General features: G+C 38.3%; 1 protein-coding gene across 5 annotated transcripts in view; it reads right to left on the bottom strand.

The window, feature by feature from the left end:
- LOC106081856 (alpha-1,6-mannosyl-glycoprotein 2-beta-N-acetylglucosaminyltransferase) overlaps nucleotides 1-19,592 on the bottom strand; it is a 93,409-nt gene that overhangs the window by 62,449 nt on the left and 11,368 nt on the right. The window contains exon 2 of one of the 5 annotated variants that reach the window (XM_059362103.1): nucleotides 4,985-5,011. The exons of the other annotated variants lie outside the window; for them this stretch is intronic. The gene's annotated coding sequence lies outside the window, so the exon portion shown is untranslated. The remainder of the gene's footprint in view (nucleotides 1-4,984; nucleotides 5,012-19,592) is intronic. 5 annotated transcript variants of the gene reach the window in all.

The raw sequence follows: 19,592 nt of genomic DNA, 5'->3' as shown, positions 1-19,592 counted from the left end.
CTTTCTGACAATTGTTTAGGCGACAAGTCGAACTCAGTACTTGGGTATACTTCGTAGTTTGTTTCTTGTTCAAAACTAACACTCTTGATGTAGCCCAAGCCATCTGCTGTTACTTCAAACTAATTTCTCATTCTTCATTTCTATTACAAAAAAACTTTAGCAGCTATTCAAGTTTACACCTCTTTTCCACAATTAACAGTAAAGCCTAATGCCTTATTTGATTTTTTGTTGTACAAATTTGACCGGCTTACAATTAAAAATGAAAATCAACAACAGCAACAACAACACAGATGTGATGTAATCAAAAATATGAGTCAGGCCGCCTTTCACACAGAGGGCAGGCTAACTCGAATCAATCGCTCAAATGTGACTTGCATGACAAATCCAATTGAATGGCCCTCAACCTTGGCCCCCCACCCAACTACCAAAAAAAGAGAGAGAAAAATAAAAACTGGGGAAAAAACGTTTGATTTATTGGCAACCATTAACCGAATGCGTAACTGAAGGTGCAGTTGAATGAACACTGAAGTGGTTGGAGTCTTTTTATAGCCACCATCATAGAATGGGTGTATACTACCATCGTCAATCAGTTTGTAACACATCGAAATATTGGTCTGAGACCCCGTAAAGTCTATATATTCTGGATTGCCATGACATTTTAAGTCGAACTAGCCCTGACCGTCTGTCTGTCTGTGAACAGCTCGCTAACTCTCGAAGGAGTAAAGCTAGGCGCTTGAAAATTTTCACAAATACTTGCTATTAGCGGAGGTTGATTAGTATCGGTCCATATTTAGATACAGCTCCCATATAAACCGCTCACCCGATTTCACTTCTTGAGCCTCTAGAGAGTGCAATTCTTATCCGATGTGGCTGAAATGTACCATGACGTTTTCTATAACATTCAATAGATGTGCCAAGTATGGTTAGAATCGGTTCAAAACCTGATGTAGCTCCCATATACACCGATCTCCCGATTATACTTGTTGACCCTTTAGAGGGCGTAATTCTCATCCGATTTGGATGAAATTTTACGCAATGACTTCTTCTATGACCCCTAACATACGTGTTATGTATGGCCTGAATGAGTGTAAACCTTGATATAGCTCCCATATACACCGATCTCCCGATTATACTTGTTGACCCTTTAGAGAGCGCAATACTCATCCGTAATTTTCTCATTGGCTGTAATTTTGCACAGTGGTATTTCTTATGACTTTAAACATATGTGGCAAAGATAATCTGAATCGGTCCATAACCTGATATAGACCCCATATAAACCGATCTCATGATTTTTTTGAGCCCCCCATAGGGCGTTATTCTTTTCCGATTTGGTTGAAATTTTGCACAATAGCATTTGATATAGCTCTAATAGCATAGCAATACTTATCCATTATCCTTTTTTGCCTATAAAGAGATACCGGGCAAAGAACTTGACAAATACTATCCATGGTAGAGGGTATAAAAGATTCGGCCCGGCCGTTTTACTGGTTTTGTTTCATGGTTTTGTAGTTAACGCATTAACGAAATCCACTTTTAAAGCTCTTAATTGGAAAACTTAGTGGAAAGTTCGATATGGTTTTTGTTTTGGCAATAAATTAAGGATCTTGTTGTCAGCTTATGCGATAAGTTGTTGTTAATATCTGGCACACCCAAAAAAAGAATAAAAAGAAAATACATGTATAAAATCAAATGTTACTTAAGGGCAGCAAAAAGTAAAAGGAAAGTCAAGTGAATGTCATGGGCGTCAAGAAAATGTTTGGAAATTTTCAATTCTGTCAATTATTCAATATATGTAGCAATAGTTCTGTAGAACAACCAATCTATGTGAAGGGGAGCGGAAACTCCATATAAGGGTGATTGTACGGTAGAGCAAAACACTAAAAAACACAAAACCGTTTTAGTGTTTTGCTCTACCGTACAATCATCACTTTTTTCCACTCGATTGAGCTGTTCTCAGTGGAAAGACTGGCATAGCCCCAATACAACAAAACTATCTTTATTAAGATTTCTTCACGGCATTAGCCAAAATTTCCGACCTAATTTGCTGCAAATTGGCACGCACATTCTCAATGTATACAAAAAACGATGACTTAAAATAAGATAAGATAAGATTGATCCGATGAAGTCCCTCGTCGGCAAGGGCTGCCGCCTCAGTGTACGTGTTCTTTCTTTTTGTTTGGAGAGGTACACCCCGTAGTGCCTTCTCAACAAGCTTCTGGTCCGTGCCGGGATTGGAAGAACCCCAGACCCTGGTTCTGTTCGGTTTGCCAGAGCCCCCTCCATCATCGGTAGGTGTCGGTGAGGTGTAACCGGTGCATACAGTGGATGCATTTCCGATCTTGTTCTGGCCTTACACCACTGCAGGTGTAAAGTCCCACTGAATATGTTTGCAAAGGTCTGGTTCGAACATAGACAGCAGTGGATGACTAGCAGAGATGGTCTGTATGTCGGTTTTTTAGGTTTTCAACTCTCAAAAGGTTGTAAACGTCACAAACCTCAAAATTTCTGTTCTATTTAAAATATCATTGTTTTAGATTTGTTGTTGTTACTATAAATATTTAAAAATTTTAAATTTTATAAAAAAAATGTTATTTTAAATCTATTTATGATCAGAACTCTGCCTTCCGCTGCAGTTTGACCATATTAAGATATTCACGAATTACGCCAGTATGTATTAGTGTGGGAGAATAACAGTAAAAAAGGTTGTTGATGTACTCGCACGTTGTAACTTATGCACAAGTGTTGCCATATTCATAAATTCACAAGAGTTGAAACTAATTGTATGATTTCCTAATAAATAATTTCAATTCTGGCAAAAACTATTTTTTTGACTAATTTATGAAGTTTTTGATGTATGTATTATACGTCGGAAATGTATGTCTTATACGTCGGAGTTTCCGACAGACCATTCTGGTGACAAGCGTCATCGTCGTCGCCTTCGGCATCCTCATCGTCGGACCATCTGACCCCTCTGAACCTTTCCGTGCGGCAATATAAGCAAAAGCAACACTCCAGCCTCATAATTGCCAGGCCAATGCCGGGAAGTTCGACGAAATAGTAGATTGTATGCCATGGTGCTTCCCGCCAATATTTCAAACGAACATTAAGGTAAAAATCATTAAGGTGGACAGAGTGATCCCGCTACTGAAGTCTGGAAAGTATCCGAGCAAGGAGGAATCAGATACTTCTCTCAACAGCAGCCAAGGCGTTTGTGGGAATACTCCTCCCTAGACACGTTAAAGAATTTCCATTTGTCGAGCATCAACATGAATTTCGAAGACTGGATAGTAACAAAATGCTTTGCGTGGCATCACTTGGCACTTCACTTATCGAAAGCACTTATCGTGGCACTTCACTTATCGAAAGCATCCAATATGACATTAAGCCAAACTCTTTGGGGATATCTCTAAGACGACCTGAAACGGTTTGTCACGAAATATCTGTGTGATCACCAGTCGTTGGTGAAATTTAGGAATAAGAAGTCTAAGCACCGTAAAATGAAACAGGGATTTCCCAAAGGCGGGGCGATATCTCCGGCACTGTTTTACCTCTACACAGATAAAAATAATTTTGAAAAACAACAATTTTGGTCGAAAAAACAATGACGAAATTTGTCAATTTTCCTGCAACAATTTATTTTGAATCTCAGGAACTGAAAATACAAATTTATTGTTGAAAGGAAATCCAACATATAACATCAATCAATCAATAAACAAGACAAAAAACCATTTTACCAGCCACTTCATGTGCTTTGTTTCGGTGTGGTGGTGTTTTTATGTTCTCTCTTCGGCTCACGCTGCATGTCTCGTTCATTTTACTGCTGCTCTCGGAGTTTCCTCTGTCACTCTCTCTCTACTATAACCCTTAAAAACAAATTTTAATAATTTTGGTGCCACAGAGGATTGGAACTCATGATCTCATGTTTGGTAGTTTTGCAAGCATCCTCTAGCCTACCAACATCATCTTCTTTATGATGAAATAACTGAATAAGTAAAACAGCAAAATAATAGGCAGGGATGCCAACTTAGTACTTTTCGCACTAAATTTGGTGTTTTTTAGGTAACGCAAAACCCGCAAAGATATCAATTAGTGCCAAACGAAAAAAAAGGAACCAATCTTAGTGCACATTTTAAATTTTGAATTTTTCTATCGAAATCACAATTTTGTTGTCGCTTTTGTACCACAGGGAGCCTTTTGTTTAAAATAATTTTTTAATATTTCCCTCTAACAATCCAATAAGGGATCGCTCACATTCATGAACAGAGCCCTATTAAAGTTTTAGCTCAATGATCGAACCATTTTTTACCGAAACTGAATGGCGGGCCGCGTAGCGACAACTCTTCTTACCGAATTATTAAATGGCTTTTTTTGATGTTCGAGTCGGAATTTGGACCCAGACGTGCCGATGTGTCAACAAAAACGATAGCAGGAAGGTAAAAACGAATACATTCGAGAGATAAACACCATCAAGTATCCCAAAATATTTGGTATAACATTTGACAGCTCTTAGACATTCTCCTCACATGCCACAGCAATTATGACATGGGACCACACTACACACGTCACCTGTTTAACTGCCTAACCAGGACCTCTCGACTGAAAGATAGAACACAACACACTGCTACAACAAGAACAAGTAAGAGCGTGCTATGTTCGGCCGGGCCGAATCTTATATATAAATATAGTCCGATATATAAATATAGTCCGATATGAACCATAATTGTGTCTGATGTCGGGAGGCCTAAAACTACGCACTGTTTCAAATTTCAGCGAAATTGGATGAAAAAAAGCATTTATGGGCATTAGACCCTTTATCGGAAAATCGATCTATATAGCAGCTATATCCAAAAATGGTCCGATTTGGCGTCTTAGAATTTTACGACGACCCGAAATATATATACTTTGTAGGGTCGGAAATAGATATTTCGATGTGAATCATAACCTTTCTAATGGAGTTTTGCTCGCTTACAAAACCACTTTTTACCTTGACGAATCTGTGTTTCCTCATTACCTGAAAAAAATAAAAAGAAAATTAGACATTGATAGTAAACAAGGGAACTACTAATTACCAAAGATCAATTAGAGAAATATACCAATAACATACATATAAAAAATACATACCCTTATTTAAAAACCCTTTCCCATTGAAATTTATACAGAAAATTGATGAATGTATCTCATTTCATTTGTACACTATTATTTATGTATGTTGATGTTGTTTTTAACTCTCAATGAAAACAATTTTTTAATCATCATCAACATCAGATTGATTTAAACACAAAAATAGCAGCCAACGATAGGATGATGCGCTTTTGGTGCGCTGCGGTGTTTCTGGTTTTTAGAGCAGTTTGCCAGCAAAAAATTGGCAAAACAAAACACCAAAAAAAAAAACACCAAAGGCGGAGGTGGGAGTGCAAGTGCAGAAAAAAGAATTTTATGTGAATGCGAGTAATCGCACATTAAAACGCCCCCAAAAAAACACAACAACCACGAAAAAAAACCACCAGTTCACATAGATAGTGAAAAGTTGTTGGAAATTAAACGCGTGTCGTCGTTTAAGTGAAGATAATTGCAGGAATTTGAAATTTTATCGAGTCGCATTAAATGGCCTAGAGTTAGTTGCTACAGAGAGAGAGTGAGAGAGAGAGAGTGAGTGGGAGCGTGTCAACAACCAGCCTTGTTGTAGATTTTATTTTTTTGTTTTTGGTGTTTTTGTTTTTGCGTTTGAGAGTAATTCATGCCATTTGCCGTTAGATTAGGCAATTAGTTTTTATGGTTCTGTAGTGGACGTGAGCTGAACCAAGTGTAGAGGTTAGGTCGATCGAACTCCAAACCCAATAAATGAAACACGTTGTTTCTATCAACTCTTAACTACTACTAGTCGAGAAAACTCCATTTTATTATTTTACATGACTATCATAAAGTACGATATTAAATGTAGTGGAATGTTATAGCACTTATACATAAACAAATAAATGTGATATTTCTGTGTTGCATATTACTACTTCATTGATGTAACAAAATGTACTAAGAAAGATAAATGTAACTGAAAGTACAATTCGAAAAATAAGAGATGGTTTGTGGATGCCACAATACCCCCCGGGTAGTTTTTTCGCTACCGGTAAAAACTAGGAAACTTTACTCGTCTTCCCGATCGTGTAGTCAATACTGGTGGTTGGTTGTTGCTAGCATTGGAACTCTCAATCGCATCTTCCTTCTTATGTTGACTCTCATTGTTGCTTTGGTAGACATCTTCCGACTTTGTCGTCTCGTTCGAAAATACTCGCGCTGGCTTTAATCGGTCTATTGATACCTTCTCTTTGCGTAGCCCTTTCCTTAAAACGAAATACTTTTTGAATCGTTGTTCTACCTCAAATGGGCCTTCAAATGGCGGTTCAAATGGTAGTCGAGTACGGTCCGTACGTACAAAAACAAATTTGCATTCTTGTAATTCAGGTTCGATGTAAGGTTTCTCAGTAGAATGCCACGACGGTTTAGCAGTCCGCAATTCACTCATAGCTTGCCGAAGTTTTTTAACAAATTCTGTTTGGCTCTCTTTCGTTTTGCTCTGAGTAAAAAATTCACCTGGCAACCGTAGCTGTGTTCCGTAGAGAAGCTCTGCAGGGCTGGCACCTATGTCGGGTTTCACAGTAGCACGAAGTCCCAACAGAACCAATGGAAGAACGAAGCACCAATCATTTGTAGCATAGCACTTGATGGAACTTTTGAGTGTGCGATGCCATCTCTCTATCATACCATTCGCCTGCGGGTGGTATGCAGTGGTGCGAAGATGACGTATGCCAAACGTGTTTGTTAATTCTTCAAAGAGAGATGATACGAACTGCCGTCCGAGATCCGTAGTTATTTTTTCTGGCACACCATACAGAGCGATCCAGCCGTTGACGAAAGCTGTTGCGACAGTGTGCGCAGTAATATCGGGGATTGGAATTGCCGTAGGCCACCTTGAAAATCTGTCTATGCACGTAAGACAGTAACGATTACCTGCTGACGTCGGCAGAGGCCCAATCAAGTCGATGTTTACGTGCTGGAAACGCTTATCTGCAGCAGAATATGGCTCGAGCGGTGCAGTTGTATGTCGTCCAATCTTTATTCTCTGGCACGGTATGCAACTTCGTACAAAAGTGGCTACGTCTTTTCTTATGCCTGGCCAAACATACCGATCCATCACAAGACGTCGCATAGCACGAATGCCAGGGTGAGACAGGCTGTGCAATTTCTTCAGAACCAACTCTCTTTGTCTCAATGGCACATACGGCCGTACATGCTTGCCGTCCACATTGCAGTATAGTTGTTGTTTGGTGTCTGGAATTTGCAACAAAGTTAATTTCAGTGAACTATTCTTACCTGGCTCCAGAAGAGATTTTAGTTCGTCGTCAGTCTCTTGCTCTGCAGCCATCGTTTCAAAATTAACTTCTCTCGTCGCAATGCTGTTGAGTCGCGACAACCAATCTGCAACGTTATTTTCTGTTCCTCGAATATGCTGAATGTCGGTGGAGTATTGACTTATAAAATCAAGTTGTCGCACTCTTCGTGGTGGTGCCTTTTCGCTTTTTTGTTTAAAGGCGAATATGAGCGGCTTGTGGTCGGTGAAGATTGTAAACTCTCGCCCCTCAAGTAAGTATTTGAAATGATCAACGCCTTGATACACAGCAGCAAGCTCTCGATCGTAGGCGCTATAATTGCGCTGCGCATCGGCTAGTTGTTTGGAATAGAATCCAAGAGGTTTTGCTTTCCCCTCGCAGATTTGGTGAAGCACAGCTCCCACAGCTGTGTCTGACGCATCAACAGTTAAAGTTAATTTACCATTTGAGGATAAGTAATTTAACATTGTTGCGTTAGCTATGTCATCTTTACATGCTTCGAAGGCAGCTTCTGTCTCCTTAGACCAGACAATTTTCGTTGTGTCGCACTTCTTGTTGCCATTTACCAGTTGTTGTAACACACTTTGATGCCTCGTAGCGTGTGGTAAGAAAGGTCGATAAAAATTAATCATTCCTAAGAATCGTTTTAGGTCCTTAGCCAGTGTTGGTTTTTCAAAGCGAAGTATAGCTTCGATCCTTTTCTTTGGTGGCTTAAGGCCCTCGCTTGTTATGGTATGGCCTAAAAATTCCAACTCGGTTTGACCAATCTTACATTTGCCTGCGTTGATGGACAAATTCCCTCTTCGTAGACGGTTGAAGACTTCACGTAGATCTCGTTCGTGTTGTTCCTCATCACTTGAGGCAACTAAAATATCATCGATGTAGGCAAATGTAAAATCCAAACCCCTCAACAGCTCGTCGATGTATCGCTGAAAAGTTTGGGCAGCATTTCTCAGCCCAAACGTCATATACATAAACTCATACAAGCCGAAAGGTGTTGATATGGCGGTTTTCGGTATGTCGTCGGGCTCAATCGGTATTTGGTGGTATGCCCGCTGCAAATCTATGGCTGAAAATATTTTCTTCCCGTGCAGAATATTTGTGACGTCGTGCAAATAAGGTATGGGGTACCGGTCTGGGAATGTCTGTGCGTTTAGCGCACGGTAGTCACCACACGGCCTCCACTCGTTATTCGCTTTCTTTACAAGATGCAGTGGACTAGCCCACTGGCTCTTCGATGGCCTGCAAATACCTTTATCGATGAGGAATTGGAATTCTTTCTTAGCGGCTTCCAGTCGTTCTCCAACCAAACGTCTTGGACGAGCAAACACCGGTGCACCTGAAGTTGTGATGAAATGAGTAGTCTTCGATTCGATTGGGTTTTTATTTGAATTCAAGACGGTCAAATCATTATACTCACGTAGAATTTGCGCAAACCTTGAGGAATCTGTGTGTGTTAGAATGCTTATTGAATTTTGTTTTGCAAAATTCCCTTTACATTCTAACATTGTTTGTCGATCAATTAATTTACCTCTTTTTATGTCAACAAGCAAATCATATGCTTTTAAGAAATCGGAGCCAATCATTGCGCAGTTGACGTCAGCGATGTAAAAGTTCCATACGAAACTCCGACGCAACCCAAATGACAAATTCAAACGTCGTTGCCCGTATGTTTTAATGGGCGACCCATTAGCTGCATAGAAGTTCGTTGGTTGATGTTTGTTTCGTTTGTCCCTTATGGTAGGTGGCAGCACGGACACATCCGCGCCTGTGTCTATTAAAAATTGGATGCTTGTGCTTTTGTCACAAACAATGAGGCGAGCGATTTGAACATATTCCTCGTCAGCACCGCCCGCGGAGTCTGGCGATAATGTTAGTTTTTTGTGTGGTTTGATGAATAGGTGCATGGAGGCCGGCACTTTTGAGCGTTGTTGCCGAACGTTCTATGATACCAACAGTGTTGTTGGCAACCAGTAGATGTGTTGTCGGACCGTCCATCCTTACTTTTTGATCTGCGGTTGTTAGACTTACTGCGGCTTCTCCTTCGACCAAAGCTTACCAGCTGATTTAACTGCTCTTCAATTCGTTGAATCCGCATGTTAAGATTGTTGTCAGGCAGATTTTGTGCTACCGCTGCTACATGCCGGTAATCAGAGACTTCAATGATTTTATCAGCGAGCTTTGCTAGCTCGGGTAAATCTGCATTTGATGCTTGAAGTATCGCACGAGTTTGAGCCGGTAACCTCTGTAACCAAAGAGTTTTAAGAAAATCATCGTTAATTTTACCTTTTGCTAAACTTTTGAGCTCGTTTAACAGTTGCGTTGGTCTTTTGTCGCCTAAATCAATTTCGGATATCAATTTTTGGATTTTCTTCTGCTCGCTGTCGCAGTATCGCTCAATAATGCAAGCTTTTAAGTGGAGGTACTTATTTGTTTCAGGCGGGTTGAGTATAGCGTCCGATATTTGGGCTAAGACACCACTTTCGATGGCTGCAACAACGGTGTTGAACCGGGAGACGTCGCTGTTTATACCTGAAATACCGAATTGAGCCTCGACTTGAGCAAACCATATTTCTGGCTGCTCTGGCCAGAAAGGTGGGACCTTGACAGAAACTCTGTTTACGATGGTATTGTGTTCAGATGGTGCACCAAGACTTCCTTGCGGATTAGCGCGTGTCACTGGTGTTGAAGTTGACGATTGCTGTTGTGGGATTGTATTCCCTTGTGCCTGTTTTCCATCGCCTTCCATTTTGCAATGCTCAAACGTCGGGGTCACCAATTGTAGTGGACGTGAGCTGAACCAAGTGTAGAGGTTAGGTCGATCGAACTCCAAACCCAATAAATGAAACACGTTGTTTCTATCAACTCTTAACTACTACTAGTCGAGAAAACTCCATTTTATTATTTTACATGACTATCATAAAGTACGATATTAAATGTAGTGGAATGTTATAGCACTTATACATAAACAAATAAATGTGATATTTCTGTGTTGCATATTACTACTTCATTGATGTAACAAAATGTACTAAGAAAGATAAATGTAACTGAAAGTACAATTCGAAAAATAAGAGATGGTTTGTGGATGCCACAGTTCTACGGCGGTGCTGTATCTAATTTTGGAGCCAATTGTTTCATTTTCAGCTATGATTGCAGTCGTTGCAGATTGCAGATGTGCTGTAATTGGAGCGCATATACCATACATCCAACATGGGTAATCAGTTTCCAGCTTCTAACTTTTTATGTTAAGTAGGTAATTTATTTTGGCCTTTTGATTACACTATGCTCACTATGTACAGCAGCACATCAAATGAAGTGGGCATGAGGCAATTAGTAGTTTCACAGGGAGTCATCGATATTGGAGAAGGGTAAAACACCCATAGAAAAAATAATATACATAGGTATAGCCATTTCATGTCAGGGACTTCCGCTGGCAAAATGAGAGTAGAATTAATTAAAAACGGATGCGGATGGTATTTTATTTTGAAAAACTAGCAAAAGTGTACTAAGTTCGGCCGGGCCGAACCTTATATGCAAATTTCAACCAAATCGGTTATAAGGGAGCTGTATTAGGTTATAGACCGATTCAGATGCACACGTGGTACGTATGTTGGAAAATTATTTTATTTTGTTTCATTGAAGTTTACTTACCATCAGCGAATAAACCTAGTTTTTACGATACAACCTTAAATTCATTGCAAAGAAAAAACCAGTATTAAAGTCGGCCAATCTGGCAACTCCATTCCCTTACTGTTTGTTATGTTTTGAAGCCGAGATGTCTTGAATGCTATGGCAGCGACCCTCGATCTCTTTTGCTACAGCCAGCCTATCACGCACATCGCATCTCGTTTCTCATAAATAAAACTTTAAAGTAAGTCTGAATTGTATTAAAACAATTAAGGATTTAGTAAGTAGCAAGGAAGTCCTAACCTAAAATTTTATTTTTATAGGTTACTTTATAGTTTTTAGAGCGTACAACAAGCCAATTACTGGCTTAGGTGTGTGTCCATAGTGGCATGGGGCGGATTAATATCTGCACCCTTCTTTCATCCTAACCTAACCTAAGTCTGAATTGAACTCATTGATATCTCTGCTTTTTTTCGGCATTGCCATACGTAAATATTGTCCCTCTTTACTTTATTGGTCCTTAGTGGTGTGGAAAGGAACCTGATATTCATCCCTTCTTTGAGAGCCTAAGCTCTCTATGTCATCTCGGAGCCTTAGTTCCAGAAATAAATGTAGTCGCCACGACTCTAGAGACTCAAGAAGTATAGTCAGGAGATCGGTTTGTATGGTCGCTAAATCAGGTTTTAGACCGATTTAGGCCGGAAATTATGCACATTGATTTCTCCTAGGACCTCCAACATACGAGCCAAGTATGTGCAATTCTTATTAGAATTGGCTGAAATTTTGCACAATGACTTCTCCTATGACCTCCAAGATATGTGCTGAATGCGGATTGTATGGGCGCTGTAGCCTCCACTAAAGAACGGTGGTGATGCCCAACCTAGGCAATATGGGTATTTACTGAAAAGTAGTAGCGAGTAGATTACGAATATGTAAAAACAAAACATAACCAGTAAGGTAAGGCAAAAGTCGGGCGGAGTCGACTATATAACACCCTACACCACCTGGTGTACGTAGTACTTTTTATATATAGAACTTATCTCGAAATATAGTCAGACTTTAATTTGGATACCTATTGAAATATCAAAAAGAACCTTGTAGGATTTTCCATATCCTTAAAAGGCCATATCGGATAAAAGATTAAATGGGAGTTATGTCGAAACCTGTGCCAATTTTGATGACACATACTGGGACATCAATAGAACATTTCACGCCCTATATTGTAGAGATGTGACCAAAATTATGGCTTTTACTGCTTAAAAGGTCCAATCAGGACCAATTTTAATGCAATTTTGCGCGCGTATTGGAACGTCAAATAAAACGTTTTATGCAAAATCGAAATTTGTGGTTTTTACAGGCTAAAATCTATTTCGGATGAAAGATATATCGGGGACCTAAATCTAAACTGAATTTTATGAAATTTTGCACACATATTAAGACGTAAGAGGTCGGACTGAAAAATAATGGCTTCTACAGCCTTAAAAGACCATATCGGACAAAAGATATATATGGGAGCTATGTCTTAATCTAGACCGATTTATATGAAAGTTTGCACTCGCATTGAGACTTAAAATAAAACAACTCACGCTAAATTTTGTAGGAATCGGGGCAAAATTGTGCCTACTACAGCCTTTAAAGCCTAAATCGGATGAAATATAAATATGGGAGGTAAATCTAAATCTGAACCGATTTTTATGAAATTTTGGACACATATGACGTCAAATAAATCACCCCGTGCCAATTTGGTGAAGATCGGACCAAATTGTGGCTGCTACAGCCTAAAAATTCCATATCGGATAAAAGATATTCATGGTAGCTTTACCTAAATCTGAACCGAGGACGCACATCTGAGGACATTGAATAAAACACCCCATGCCAAATTTTGTAAAAATCGGACCAAACTTGTGGCTTCTACAGCCTTAAAAGGCCATATCGGATGAAAGATATATATTCGAGCTATATCTAAATCTGAACCGATTTTGTTCAAGATCAATAGCGTTCGTCCTTGGGCCAAAAAAGAGACTTGTGCAAAATTTAATGACTATCGGACAATAAATGCGATCTATAACTTGATCACAAGAATACATGGACAGACAGACGGAAATAGCTAAACGAATCAGGAAGTGATTTTAAGCCGATCGGTATACTTATCAATGGATCTAGCTGTTCTCCTTCTAAGCGTTGCAAACAAATGCACAAAGTTAAAATACCCTGTACCACAGTGGTGGTGTAGGGTAAAAAAATTGAACCAGGGAAGGACCTACGGGTTCATGAAAATTTTGGACCCCCTTTAACCCAAGGCAGGAGTAGACAACAGCGCCTTTTATAATTTAAATTTTTATTGAATATTTATGGCTGGATGATCGTGGGTGTTAAGTGGGCCACATTAAATATACTCTTGAGGGCATTCAAATTGATTGCCACATCCACGAGGCAATCCCTGGGTAGCGCCAAAGACAATGCTTTTCCTGGTGGAGTATTTTGGTTTTGGAGGGGCCTATGTCCCAGAAACGGACTTCAGAATCTCGTTTCTGGACTCAGAACTAGGGGATGCACCCTATAAAGTGCATTTTCCCCCAAAATTTCTTAATTTCATTTGTAACACCTTAATATGATCTCGATAACACCTCAGCTCTAACCATGTCAAATTTGAAAGAGTTATCTCTATTCGTTCTCAAATCGCATATTTTTTTAAAATTTTTTCGATTCTTTTCCACTGTGCGTCGTTCGGACTCGGCTATAAAATGGAGGTTCCTTATCATTGAGCTTAAAATTGAATCGGACACCTCGCATTGATGTGTAAGATCTGGCTTACCATTTCAAATTTCAAAGTGATATCTCTACCCGTTCTCATGCGGTAAATTTTTACTAGTTTTTCCGGTTCTATCCCACTGTGCGTCGTTGGGGATAGCAAATGGGCCGTATATCTAAATCGATACGGGCTATTTGCTATCTCCAACGTTATAGGTCCTATATAATATATATGGGTCCTATGTAAAATGGTCTTCGACTTGACCTCGCAGGAACCTAGAAGAAGCATTGGTCTATACCTGATTTAGCTCCAATATACAAGGATCCCCTGATTTGAGATCTTAAGTCAGTCTTTAAGTCCCTTAAAGTCATAATTGCTGTTCGATTTGGCCGAAATTTTGCTCGGAGTGTACTGTTATGACTTTCAACATTCGTAGTAAGTGCGGTCCAAATCGATTTATAATCTGATATAGCTCCCATTTAAATCGATTCCCGATTAGTCAATCACGGCCTCAAAAACTATACTTTTCTACCTGACACTAATTTTATACTTTAAGTACACATGGGCCCTTCGACTAAGTTCTTTTGTATAAATTTAAAAAAAAAATATATTTTTTTTTTCAAATTTTCTTAAGAAGGTTAACCAAAATTTATTTGAATATTTGTTGTATTTTATGACATGCTATTTAAGAAGAAAATATTTTACCTTTATCAAAAAAACTAAATAAATGATAAATGTTTATAGTTTGAATGCGCAAATATTTAAATACTATCTGCACACTTATTTGCGTAAATCCACAAAGGCAAATATCAATATCAAAGAAAAAAGGAATGTTTGATGCTGTAGAGTTTGTGCAAACGTTCATGATAAGAGCTTGAGATTACAACTATTTATTTATTTATTTAGATATATAAACATACAGATACGTAACATGGGTAAGTATATCAAATCTTATGGTTTAAAATTTTGTGTGCCAAAAGTTTCGCGTATGATCAAATCTTCCATTACACACATATATATATATATATATATATATATATATATATATCACCGCAGATAGGCATGGGTCAAGGCTGCTTTTGGTGATATTCGTACTAAAATTACCAAAAAGTACGAAATGGTGCATATTAGCTCTGCGCGAACGGAAAAGACTAGAATATGGTTTGGTGCACAATTTAAATAGCGTCTCGAAAAAATAAAGTTTGGTAAAAAAATTTTTGAATAATCGTACCGGAAGTGGGGAATAGTACGTTTCGTACAGCAATTGGTACTTTCTTTGTAAATTGAACTAGAGCTCTGAATTATGGAACTTAGGTACACTACGGCGACCTCAATTGGGTGACTATGAGAGATATTGGAAATTTTTACATTTAGGTACTAAAAAAGTACCAAAAAGGTACGAAATGGTAAAACTTTGTATAGAACCGATGGATAGAGGTAGAATTTTGAAATTTCACTTAAAAAACATCTGGTGCTAAAGGATGCGGGTGAAAAGAAAAAATTGAAAAATAGTAATGGTAACGGGGAAAAACGTACGTTTAGTACTACAACTGGTGCCATTTGGTACTTTCTTTACAAAAGGAGCTAGAGGTCTGAAATTTGGCCTGTAGGTACAACTAGGAAATCCTATGATAGCCGGTTTTACGTAGCGGATTGACTCGATGGAATCCTTCATGTGCAAGGGCTGCCGCCTCGGTGTACAACACGCTGCTACAACAACAACAACTAGGAAATATATATGATGGGCGATTAAATGATCAATTTAAAATTCATATATTTTGGTACCAAAATTGGTACCGTTTGTTACTTTTTTACAGATGGAGCTTGAGGTCTGAAATTTGGCATACAGATGCGACTAGGAAAAATATGATGGGTGATTTTTATTTTTTTTACAATTCGTATATTATAGTACAAATACTGGTACCATTTGGTACTTTTTATGCAGATGGAGCTAGAGGTCTGAAATTTGTCATGCAGGTACAACTAGGAATATGTGATGGGCGACTAAATGATATTTTCACAATTAACTATGATCTTTTTACAATTCGTAAATTTTGGTACCAATTTTGTTACCATTTGGTACTTACTGTGCAGATGCAGCTTGAGTTCCGAAATTTGGCATGTAGGTAAAACTAAGAAATATATAATGGGCGACTAAATGATTTTTTCACAATTCGAACATTTTTGTACCAAAATTGGTACTATTTAGTACTTTCTTTATAGTTGGAGCCAGAGGTCCGAAATTTGGCATGTAGGTACAACTTAAAAATAAATGATGGATGACTAAATGATCTATTCAAATTTCGTAAATTTTGGTATCAAAATTGGTACAATTTTGTTCTTTCTGTTCAGATGGAGCTTCAGTTCTGAAATTTGGCATGAAGGTACAACTAAGAAATATATGAAGGGTTACTAAATGTTCTTTTAAAATTTGGTACCATTTGGTACTCTCTCTTCAGATGGAGCTAAAGGTCTAAAATTTGCCTTGTAGCTACAACTAAGAAATATATGGTTGGTGACTAAATGATCTATTAGAAATTCGTACATTTTGGTACCAAAATCGGTACCATTTGATACTTTCTGTTCACATGGAGCTAAGAACTTTGGCGTGCAGGTACAACTAGGGAAAACATCATGGTTTACTAAATAATCTATTTACGGCCATTTGGTACTTGGTTTACACATGCAGCTGGAGGTCTGAAATTTGGCATGTAGGTACAAGAAGGAAATATATGATGGGTGATTAAATGATCCGTAAAAATTCGTACATTTTGGTACTAAAAAATGCAAAATAGTACGAAATAGTTTATCTTCGTTAACAGCGAACGGGGACTGCTAAAATTAACCAGTTTGACAAATATTATCGCAGTCTAGACAAAAATACGACAAGTAGAAGAAAACGTACGCCGAGGCCGAACGGCGTGCCCCCTAGCAACACCATTTGGTAGAGAAGTTTTATCATCGCAGGATACATCACAGATGTAGCCAGCATTAGTAAGGGGATAACCACCTCTAAAAATGGCTATAAATTTTGGGGGGTACTGACCCTGACAATATATATTGGGCGACTAGTTGATTTTTCCGATGCATTGTTATCCTCGGTACTATTTGGTACTTTCTTTACAGAAGGGCACAAATTTCTAAAATTTTATGCGCAGCTATTATAAAACTTCATAATCTTATAAACTGAGTGACTACCGAGATTTTTGGGCGTGATACACTAAAAAGTGGGTATCACAAACGGGGCTGGCAAAGCGGATCACCGGAATGCTGGTACATAAATGTTTTTACCACCCGCCATAGGATAGGAGTATACTTATCTAGCCATTCCCAGTGTATTACCTCGATACATTGATCTGCGACCCCATAAAATATATAGATATATTCTTGATAGTCTTGACATTCTAAGTCTAACTATCTGTCAACATCATGATAGCTATCGATTGCACACATGCTTCTTATGTATGTGGCTCATAAATGATTGCAAATGGGCCATATTGGTTCAGATTTGGTTATAGTTCCCATATAAGCTCATAAGAAGCCTACATTTTTGTCGAATTTCCCTGAAATTTTGCAATAACTCTTTTGTTATGACTTCTAACATTCCTGGTAAGTATTGTTCAAATCGGTGTATAATTTGATATAGCTCCTATGTAAACCGTTCTGCCGATTTTACTTCTTGAGCCCATAAGAGCCGCAAATGTTGCATGTGTGCTGTTTCATCTTTTAGCAATCGCATTAAGTACGATTCAGTTACTTACAAATTAAGGTCTATAACCTGATAATCTCCCATATAAACCGATCTCCCGATTTGACATCGTGAACCCCAGTACCAGGAGGCCGCAATTGCTGTTATTCTACATGCAATGCTAAAATTTTGCGCATATTGTTTTTTCTTCCATCAACCGTGCCAAATACGGTTCAAATCGTTATATAACCTGTTATAGCTGCCATATAAACCGATCTCCCGATTAGTCTTCTACGACCCCTAGAAGCTCAACCTTTTTGCAAGATTTAGCTTAAATTTGCTAGGTGAAGTACATACACATGTATCCCTCAACTAAATTTGATTCTACTCGACTTATCACGCTTTTTATTGTTATATCCACCACCAAAAGATGGGGGTGTATTAATTTTGACATTCCGTTTGCAACACATCGAAATATCCATTTCCGACCCTATAAAGTATATATATAAAGTATATCTAACCATGTCCGTCCGTCTGTCGGTTGGAATCACGTTACAGTCTTAAAAAATTGAGATATTGAGCCGAAACTTTGCACAGATTCTTTTTTTTTGTCCATAAGCAGGTTAAATTTGAAGATGGGCTATATCGGACTATATCTTGATATACCCCCGATATAGACCGATCCGCCGATTTAGGGTCTTAGGCCCATAAAAGCCAATTTTATTATCCGATTTTCCTGAAATTTGGGACAGTGAGTTAAGTTAGAACCCTCGAAAAATTGGGTTGCCCAAAAAGTAATTGCGGATTTTTTAAAAGAAAGTAAATGCATTTTTAATAAAACTTAGAATGAACTTTAATCAAATATACTTTTTTTACACTTTTTTTCTAAAGCAAGCTAAAAGTAACAGCTGATAACTGACAGAAGAAGGAATGCAATTACAGAGTCACATGCTGTGAAAAAATTTGTCAACGCCGACTATATGAAAAATCCGCAATTACTTTTTGGGCAACCCAATACTTCTGCAATATGGCCCAGATCGGTTCAGATTTGAATATAGCTACCATATAGACCGTTCTCTCGATTTAAGGTTTTGGGCCCATGAAAGGCGCATTTATAGTCCGATGTCGCCGAAATTTGGGACCGTGAGTTAAGTTAAGCCCCTCGACATATTTCTGCAATTTGGTCTAGATCGATCCAGATTTGCATATAGCTGCCATATAGACCGACATCTCGATTTAAAGTCTTGGCCTCATAAAAGGCACATTTATAATCCGATTTCACTGCAATTTGACACATTGACTTATGTTAGGCTTTTTGACTGCCGTGTCGTAAATGGTTCAGATCGCTTTATTTTTAGATATAGCTACTTAAAAGACCAATATTTTGCTATACACAATTGAACAATGGCTTGTACTTATTAGTATTTGATTCAAATCGGAACATATTTCGATATAGGTGCTATGGGCATAAAGTATGCATTTTTGACCGGATTTTGACTAAAGGTATATATAACCGAGGTGGTGGGTATCCAGAGTTCGGCCCGGCCGAACTTAACCCCTTTTTACTTGTTTTTAAATTAGATTATTTTGTTATACACAATCATTTTTATTTATTAATTGAAAGTCCTTTTTTCTACCTACAGCCACTTTGTGAACTTTAGCCATGCTCTTCCTAAATGAGGTCAATTTGACATGAAAACCTAACAATCACACGCCATGCGGAAACAATCGCGATATGCAATTTTAGTGTCTGTGGCAAATTACAAAGCAATGTGTTTGGTTAAAAATGCTTCCACCTCAAAGATAACATCAAATGCCTTCATTATGAAAATGATGTTATGAACATGCAGACATCATCACATCGGCAGTGATAATCATGTTCTTTGATAAATTGTGAAGAAGAAATAAAAAAAAAACAAGAACAACCACAACAACTTTGATGTAAATTTTTGCTCTGAATTGCCTTATATGAAGGTGGTACTAAAGAAGGATGTAGCCGCATGTGAGGGAGGCCTCATTTTAAAAGAGTCGTTGGTAATATAGACTGAATATTGGCATAAAAATCATTATGGATTACAAGAAGGGCTTATGACAAGGTATGGAAATGGATAGCATAGTGCCATTCTAATCTTAATATTAGATT

The sequence above is a fragment of the Stomoxys calcitrans genome, chromosome 2 (assembly GCF_963082655.1).
Source record: "Stomoxys calcitrans chromosome 2, idStoCalc2.1, whole genome shotgun sequence".
Taxonomy (NCBI): Eukaryota; Metazoa; Arthropoda; class Insecta; order Diptera; family Muscidae; genus Stomoxys; species Stomoxys calcitrans.
The sequence above is the reverse complement of the archived record's forward strand: the minus strand, read 5'-3'. Positions and strand labels throughout refer to the sequence as shown.